This window comes from Schistocerca americana, chromosome 3 (assembly GCF_021461395.2).
Source record: "Schistocerca americana isolate TAMUIC-IGC-003095 chromosome 3, iqSchAmer2.1, whole genome shotgun sequence".
Lineage (NCBI taxonomy): Eukaryota > Metazoa > Arthropoda > Insecta > Orthoptera > Acrididae > Schistocerca > Schistocerca americana.
The window spans coordinates 507034105-507044008 of record NC_060121.1 but is presented as its reverse complement, the minus strand read 5'-3'; positions in this window follow the sequence as shown (position 1 = coordinate 507044008).

Genomic DNA, 9904 nt, shown 5'->3' with positions numbered 1-9904 from the left:
TACTATTGTCGGCACTACTTTTCTTTACCCGTACCTGTACTTTCGTGAAACGCAAGTGGGAATCACAATAAATATTAAATACAAACTCAAGTCCACAGTTTCTATATCCTTTCTTCCATTAACATCTGTTGATCTTAATGCCACAGTAGATATAAGACACTTTTTGTATCAGGACAATTCACCCGAGGACAGTGTCTATCCGCAAATTCCATCGTGATTCCACAAAACCGAATCGAGCGTCAAATAAATTAGAAAGTGATGTTTGTTTTTGATGTTATTTACGATACTACATTCGATGCCATTTCTGCCCCTACGAGTCAAGAGATGAGCTCACTGTTCACCTTACAGAAATCAACCATTACTCCTTCGTAAGATGTAGTTCCAGAAACATTTCAAATATTAAGAAGAAAATGAATCTAGGATTTCCATTAACTACTAAGCAATAGTTTGACTTAACTGCTATACTAGCCTCGACTGTCTGTGCCCACAAGCCTCTTATGTTAATTCCCATTTTCGAATTACTGTCTTTAATTATTTGAATAATGAGGTTGGTTTCATCGGAGGCTATTTCATAACAGAATTAGCTGTCGACAGAATTCTGCGCATTTAAGTCATCTGACTGACAGATTTTCAAATTTTTATTTTGTTGCTGGCATCACTTCTGCGCTACACAGCGATGTGATCCGAACTGTGCACGATTTTCTGTGCTAAAACAAAGTGAGTAGCCGAACTATGTTTCCTACATATACAGGTATAGATACTTGACTTTAGTGCTACGCATAGATTTTTAAGTACATATTATAATTAATCGATCGTGTACATATTTTGGAAAAGCTATTATCCTGAATACTGATAACTCCACTTTTTAAGAAGAAGTCAAAAGGAACATAAAAGTGTCTTCTGAAAATGAGAAATTGTTTCCATTTTCAATTGACACTTGGGCACAGAATGTTTCTACACGATCTCAAGATGCGTCTTCTGTTTCTTTTAGGGCCTAAGGCATCCGCGCCATTCTAATGTAGCTATTCAGTCTCGTACGAATGGAAAAAAAAGAGCAGAACATGTCCCTCGTTAGCGGTCTCTTTAGAAAGACTATGGAAAAAGCGTATGATATTTGAAACTCTGTTCGGAACGCATCGCTCAGTGTGGACATGCGCACAGAAAACTGCATGCTGACCTAGCAAGCTACGCCGAGCCAATTTAAAAGGAGCAGCGGTATAAACCTTGTTAGTAGAAAAATAATACTGTCAACGCAGCTGACGGGGCAGCTGAAGGAACCGTGAACCTTTCTTACAGCTGTGTTATTCGTCAAACTCAAGTAGAACGTACCGAACAATACATCATATTTAAAGTACGAATTCATTACATGTTTAAAAGAGTAACTTCATATTTGATATTGGAGCGTGATCAGTTCTGTGACTGAAGGGAAATTATATTTTCTTTTGCTATTTATTCCATTCTACTACTCCAAGTGTACTTTTCGGCTCATCAGTGTTCTATGAAGTAACACAGGAAATAGTACTTTATGATATGTGACAGTAGAACGAAGTACAAAAAAAAAATGGCCCCTAACAGCTTTGGGGGATCTATAGATATAGTAGAAATCACTCGATAAATGTCAAAAATGTGTCAGCAATAAAAAAATGGTAACAGACACGAAAGTATGTTTGCAGTACTAAGACAACTTCACGACGTCAATGGTTGACGGTGTCTCGTAATACAAGTTATCGAAACCTGTTTATGTCGAAGGCGGTTGACACTTGTAACAAGCTTTCGGAGTTGCACTTGTAACCTCATGGGAATTTCCCACCGACGAGATGCAGTGAAACGTTGGAGAACTTTTTTCTAACTACTTCTACATACTGAAATCCTCACAGGCGTTCCCAAAAAAACGTCGAAGATCACTTTTAATGATCACTGCAACAAAAATAATCACACACGCAAAAGTGTGCCTAATTGAAGTAATGAAATGGGTTTTCGGATTTTCATCGTGTGGAAGATAAGGTCATTAGAGGCAGAACATAATTCGAGCTTGACAATGAAGAAAACATAACAGCCGGCCGAAGTGGCCGTGCGGTTAAAGGCGCTGCAGTTTGGAACCGCAAGACCGCTACGGTCGCAGGTTCGAATCCTGCCTCGGGCTTGGACGTTTGTGATGTCCTTAGGTTAGTTAGGTTTAACTAGTTCTAAGTTCTAGGGGACTAATGACCTCAGCAGTTGAGTCCCATAGTGCTCAGAGCCATTTGAACCATTTTTTTGAAAACATAACACGATTGTGTCCTTTTCTAGGGAACTGTCCCGCCTTACTCCTTCAGTGAATTATGGAAAACAACAAGGAAGCTTGTTCTGGATGCTTCATTTAATAATGCCCCAGGTTCTTTACAGCCGTTAATACATGCTTCAAACTCTTATGTTTCTTCTGCACGTGCGCAAGTTTCGAACAACACCGACAGATGGCAGAGCCGCAGTGAACCATCAAAATTGTGTCCGTGCAAGACACGCTCACAAGCAACGTGCTGTAGTTAAATTCTTGGTAGGGAAAAAAGAAACTTCGGTAAATATCCATAAACGTTTGCATGCGTGCAGTGGTGATGTAGTTTACAGTAATGCTCAGCGAGGATTAAAGAGCGTTAAATCGTCAGGACATGCAGGAACTGTGTTCCACGATCGGCCACGTTCGGGACGTCCTGATACAACCACTGCTCCAGACATTGCGAATCGTGCAGGTGCCATTATTTGCGCACACCGGTGTAACACAACCCGACGATTGGTTCTACATCTATCGGTGAGCATTGGAAGAGTGTGTACAATGATTGAGACTCTTGGATATTCAAAGGTGTCTTGAAGATGGGTTCATCGAATGCTCACAACACACCACAGGGTTCAAAAGAAACTGTTGGAATAGTCTGAGGCCTTTCTGTCACAGATCGTTTGTAGTCGTCGTGATCTTCAGTCTGAAGACTGATCGGATGCAGCTCTCCATGTTCAATGCTACTCTTTACTGTGCAAGCCTCTTTATCTCCGAGAAACTACAGCAACCTATATCCTTCTGAATCTTGCTTACTCTTGGTCTCCCTCTACGATTTTAACACCCGACACTTTCCTCCAGTACTAAGTACTAAATTGGTGACAGAAGAAGCAGTGCATCGTTCTTCTTAACACAGCTACTGCAGTATCGTATTTATCCTCCGACACCAGACAGCTACTTTCATTCTAACGTCTTCCCCAGTACGGAAATTACATAATGTGGGTACGAGTACAGGTTGTGACGCAGGATCGAAGAAATATGGAAATTTGTGTCTGGTCGTGAGTTGTGAACAGATAGAATAGCGGTTAAGGTGACCGCTCGCGTGAAGCGGAAAAGTCAGGTTCGAGTCCCGGCGTGGCAAAAATTTTCATTGTCGTCGTTCCCTTATATAGTTCATAGTTATCCGTATTCGGAACTGCGAATACATTTAATGCATTAATTCAGAGGCATATCTGAAAACCCTGAACAAACTCAAGCGACGTTTCAAACGTGACTCTTTTGAATAGAAATCTTGCTCCAACACAATTCACACCTTCACACACGTCTCAGAACTCTGAAATACATCGTCTTGTTGGGTTGGACATCACTGCATCATCCACCTAAGTGCTCTCGGACTTTCATCCGTTTCGGCCACTTAAGAATTCTCTACGGCAGACACGTTTTGAAGATAATGTGAGCGTAAATCATGCAATGAAGATATGGCTACGTGCACAGAATATGAACTTCTACAAATATTGAATACATGTTCTTACACAACGCTTGCGTAAGGCGTTACAACGTGATGAAGACTTTTTAGAAAAACCGTACACGTATAAGAAATGTGATTGATATTGTTACGAAATTCTAACTCATGGGGGAAAAAAAGGTAAGCAAATACAAAAGCAGACTGTCTCCTTAAAGGAGAGTCAAGCAACAAATCAAAGAAGAGAAGGGAAGTGAAAGTACACCGTCCACTGCTTCTTGCCGCCATCTGCTATACATGTGGTCCCTCAATGTTAAACGACTTGTAAATGGGAAAAAAAAGTTTCATAAAATTCTTTTATTCTGAAACGAAGCCATATGACATATCAATAACAAAATGTGATTCCATGACGCAAACTTTGCTACATTATTTTTGTGTGCATTTACTGATGATATTCTGTTACTTCTCCTTGAAAGACACCAAACAGCAGGGGAGAAATATTTTTTAATGATGATTTTCTATTTTTCACAGCCAGTATTGAATAGTAACAGTCAACCGGTGTTTTCAGACCGCAGTATCGTATTTAGCTCGTTCAGTGAGAGAAATTACAACTAGATGACGCCGTTAAATAACAGTTTCTGCAACGTTTAATCTCTGATCAAGTGAACATACACCAAATCATATTTTATGATAGTCTCAAATTCGCAACGCAGGAAGATGTTACTAACAAGCCGAAAGAAACTGCATCAACATTTGCAACAAATTTCCAAATACAGGCGGCTTGTTACTATATAGGGTGGACGATAATAAAACCGACAAACTGCAGGGACGGATTCCTGACAGGAAACAGAGTACAAAAGGTCCTGCGAACATGTGTCCGGAAGTGAATCGTCGCCACGGTAGATCGCGGTGACGAATGACAATTCCTCTGACCACGTGCCACGTGTTCGTTGTGTGTTGGAGGCTGTGTGATTGACGCAGCGTACTGTAAGCAGCAGAATGGTCCGGTATTTATGTCGGGGAAAAGCCGAGATGATGACTGCCTTAAGGCCAAACGGAGTGAAACGGTCGAGAGGCTGCACAGCTATACCAAAACAAGTACCCTCACAGACACAAACCACATCACACAACATTTTAAGTCCTTTTGGGGCGTTTGTATAATCATGGGTCCTTTCAAACCGCCGAATTTGAAGGGCGGCGGCAGCGGATTGTGCGTACACCAGCTTTGGAGGACCGAGTTCTACAGGATATTCCATCGAACCCTAGTACAAGCTCTAGGCAAGTGGCCCGCCAACACTGTGAAAGACAAAAGACGCTTATGGGTATCCTGTATGACAAGTCTACTATCCCTATCACGTGCAGTCTCATGGAGCACCCTTCGAACATCTGTTCTTCAGTGGATGCGATGCAGCTCTGTACTATGCTCTGGGACGACTTGTCGCTGCACGCACATCGTCCATTTTCGAACACATATTCATAGGGCCTTGTTTCCTCCATTTCCGGTTAGAGACCAATCCCTGCAGTTTGTCGGTTTCTATGCCTCACTATTACGAGAGAGACAGAAATAAAACGGGGAAGGAACCCGGCTCGAAAGTAAAACAGTGCGAGCCTTGTTAACCAGCTGCCCTGAATAATTTTTTCGTGTCGAAAATTGATATCAATGAGGTCGTGGCTGCACGAATACTTGAATGCTTACTGAAAGTAAACATCACCTAGGCACTGTACATTACTATATAAATTTTCAAAATATAGGCCAGTTACATAGTTACTTTATATTACTTATATGGTGCTGACCACAATGTATAGGTGAGTACCAGCTGGGGAAGTTGGGAGGGGGAGGGGAGTTTATTGGTGTGTGTGTGTGTGTGTGTGTGTGTGTGTGTGTGTGTGTGTGTGTGTGTGTGTGTGTGCGTGCGGAAAGTAGCTTAGTAAGTGGACAAGTGACTTCTTTTTTGTTCTGTTTCGGCAGCCAATCCTACGTCGTTCCTGCGGGACTGGTGTCTGCTGTGGGAGGCATTTATATTTTACGCTACAGTAAGCTAAAAATGACACTTCACAGATTTTGAGACACCACCAGATTTCACTTCGACCTACACGAACGCTTGACGGACTACGGGCAAAACACTGCTAAGGAATTAGCACATGGGCATAAATATTACGACCAAAGCTAACAACGTAACAGTATTTCTCTTACAATTCTGAGTTGTTTTCATACGTTATCACCATCCGTCGGAAGACACGACTTTCTTCTGGGTACGGCACCAAGCTTAGCCAGTTGCATTTGCCTCTCATTGACAGGCTCTACGTATAACATCCTTCGTAGGTCTTTTTCATGTAAGCTGGGCTATTTAATGTCTTACTTTCTCCAAGTCGATGTAGGTCTCAATGTTTACGTGAACGAACCTTTAGGATCTTCGGATTCTCATTTATTTTGTACTTATTTTGTTGTTTAGGTTTACCACAGAGTCTCATGATGATGAACGTGTTGAAATATGTAAAGGAAAATACATGAATTGACTGCGGCGCGATCAAAACTTTACTTGAATTACTTAAGAAATGAAAAAGATGAAAACTAAAAGTAAAATCTTCTTAGTTTTTAGGCCCCGTCATAGTTTTCCTACACTTCGACGTTTCGGCTCCTCTGCTGTGATCTTGTTCAGGATCTTGTTCTGTGCACTGGACACCGTCACGTTGTCTTATAGAAGGGAGTTTTCCCGCAGCTATGCTGAGGAAGATACACTATGTGATCAAAAGTATCTGGACACCCTCAAACACATACGTTTTTCATATAAGTGCATTTTGCTGCCACCTACTGCCAGACACTCCGTATCAGCAACCTCAGTAGTCATTAGACATCGTGAGAGAGCAGAATGGAGCGCTCCGCGGAACTCACGGACTTCAAGTGATTGAATGTCACATCTGTCATACGTCTCTACGCGAGATTTCCACACTCGAAAACATCCCTACGTCCACTGTTTCCGATGTGACAGCGAAGTGGAAATGTGAAGGGACACGTACAGCACAAAAGTGTACAGGCCGACCCTGTGTGTTGACAAGAGACCGTCGACAGTTGAAGAGGGTCCTTATGTATAATAAGCAGACATCTATCCAGACCATCACACAAGAATTCCAGACTGCATCAGGATCCACTCCAAGTACTATGACTGTCAGACAGGAGGTGAGAAAACTTAAATTTCATTGTCGAGCGGATGCTCATAAGCCCACATCACGCCGGTAAATGCCAAACTACTCCTCGCGTGGTGTAAGGAGCATAGAAATTGGACGATTGAACAGTGGAAAAATGTTGTGTGGAGTGACGGATCACGGTACACAATGTGGCGATTCGATTGTAGGGTGTGGGTATGGCGAATGCCCGGTGAACGTCACCTGCCAGCGTGTGTAGTGACAAAACAGTAAAACTCGGAGGCGATGGTGTTGTGGTGTGGTCGTGTGTTTCATGGAAGGGCTTGCACTCCTTGTTGTTTTGCGTGACACTATCACAGCACAGGCCTACATTGATGTTTTAAGCACCTTCTTACTTCCCACTGTGGAAGAGCAATTCGGGGATAGCGATTGCATCTTTCAAAACGGTCGAGCATCTGTTCAGAATGCACAGTCTGTGGCCGAGTTTTTACACCACAGTAACATCCATCTAATGGACCGGCATGCACAGAGTCCTGATCTGAATCCTGTAGAACACGTCTGGAATGCTTTGGAACGCCGACTTCGTGCCAGGCCTCACCGACCGACATCGATACTTCTCCTCAGTGCAGCACTCCGTGAGGAATGGGCTGCCATTTCCCAAAAAACCTTCCAGCACCTGATTGAACGTATGCCTGCGAGAGTGGAAGCTGTCATCAAGTTTAAGGGTGGGCCATCACCATACAGAATTCCAGCATTATCGATGGAGAGCGCCACGAACTTGGAAGTCATTTTCAGCCAGGTGTCCGGATACTTTTGATCACATAGTGTACATTGGTTGCCATTCTTCCTGCTGCTATTGCTGGTCCATTGTCAACGGATAGAAGCGAACAAGATAGCGCAAGAGAGCAACAGAAAGAATTTTAACCAATACATTCTACTTCAGCTTTACAGCGGCACAAATCCCTTTCTATCCAATGAAGATGACCCACCAATGGTACCCACCGGAATTTCATTCAGTGACGCCACTACTCCAGCATAAGCGCGGAAAAAATCCTTTTTATAACAGACAGTGTTTAGTAAACTATGGACGCCGCAAGATTCTGAAGAAGATTCTAGCAGAGGGATCGAAATGTCGATCGTACAGAAGAAATACGATGCGGCCTCACGACGCAGATTTTACCTTCAGTGACAACCGCCACGTAAGCCTGCACATTTACATCAGATATAATTATCCAGTATACGTCAAATAAATTCCACAGAACGATACTGACACGATATTTGGATTATTTATTGGAAATATGGGAAAGTCTTTTCCGGAAACACTCGCACTGTTTTATAAGCACTATTTTAGGCATTCTGTTGCGACATTCCTCGAATTATAAAGCTGATACAGCCATTTTACAACAGTTGTGATTAGTGATGTATGTGTAATACACATGATCATTAGTTGAAGCTAAAACCAACAGATGACGAAAAACAGTTCCGCCTACATAAATATAGTTGTAGGCCTAGTGGTTCTTTCGTTGGACAATATCACAGTTTGTTGACTTTCACATAATGTTTCATTTTATGACATAAGGCACACACATTAAAAGAAAATTACGCTTAGTGCACTTGGCACTATGTTATTGTCGGAATGCTTTCAGTATCACTGAGGTTTACTTAGGTTTTAAGACAAAGAGCAAGTAGACAAAGTTACATAGAGATTCTGTCTTGGCTAGCTCACTTTAATCACTAAGAGGATACTGCGGCGATCTGATTTTGTGTATATATATTTTCCATATCCTGTATGATAATAATGAGGCTGACTGTTTCAGGATAATGCAATATTCGCACGTAATCTTAATGCTTTTCACTGTATACCGATTGAGAGCTGGTTGCGATGCAGATGTATGTCCATGTGTTTTTTTAAATGGAACCTCAAAGCTTCTAGCTTTTTTAGCCTTTACAGTGCAGCAGGAAATTTTGTCTCTGAGGTTGTATACGCCTGATTTCTCCACCTTTCAATAACAGACATAAGGATTTTCGACGTTAGTAGCAGAGAAGACTTCGCCGACTTTACAGAAAGTTCGTTGCGATGTTGAAGGTGTTCGTTAAGCCTGTTAAAAATGAAAAGGAATGCTTTTTCCAATATCGCTACTGTCTGTACGGCACATTGCCCTAAGATACTTTCAGCACAGTAAAAAATAATCAACACCGTCTGACCAGCACTATGTAAACGACTTGTGGAAAAGCTGTCTGAATGTGAACATAGAGGTTTAAAGCACGCAATGGTGTAGTTTTTAAATAACTACAGAAATTAACAATTGTTAATATATATAATAATAATAAACAATGGCTGGCTGCAAAATAAGGTTAACCTAGAATACCAGTAGTTCGTCGTTAATTGATTTTCAAATGAACTAATTATCTTTTCTTTTCGGCCAGGCCCGGAGCATAGAATACGTCACATTGTATTTTATAACGAATAATTCCAGCCGCTGAAGTGCCATTAGTCTAATAAATGATGTTATTTACTACAAGCTTGTCTGGACAATAGCGCCATTCTGAAGTAAACAATTAGTAGGAATAGATTGCCAATGTTGCACCAGTGAATAAGTTGTCGACTGTGTGTCTGTTACTTGATTGTTATAATCACGTGACTTCTATTTTTAGAGAATATTTTCGTAAAATACTTTTGGCAGCTGCATGATAACAATCTAGTAACAAACAGTTGACAGTTTACTCACTGATGCAACTAGCTGCTTACTTGAGAGATACGGTATAGCCGAAACAAACTCGTAGTAAAAAAGAAACAGTACTAATTAAACTACCAGCAGCTTACGTGGAATTACGCATTACAACATAAAACTGATCTCCATGACTTGCTGGCCGCGGTGGCCGAGTGGTTCTAGGCGCTTCAATCCGGAGCCGCGCGACTGCTACGGTAGCAGGTTCGAATCCTGCTTCGGGCATGGATGTGTGTGATGTCCTTGGTTATTTAGATGTAAGTAGTTCTATGTTAGGGGACTGATGACCTCAGATGTTAAGTCCCATAGTGCTCAGAGCCA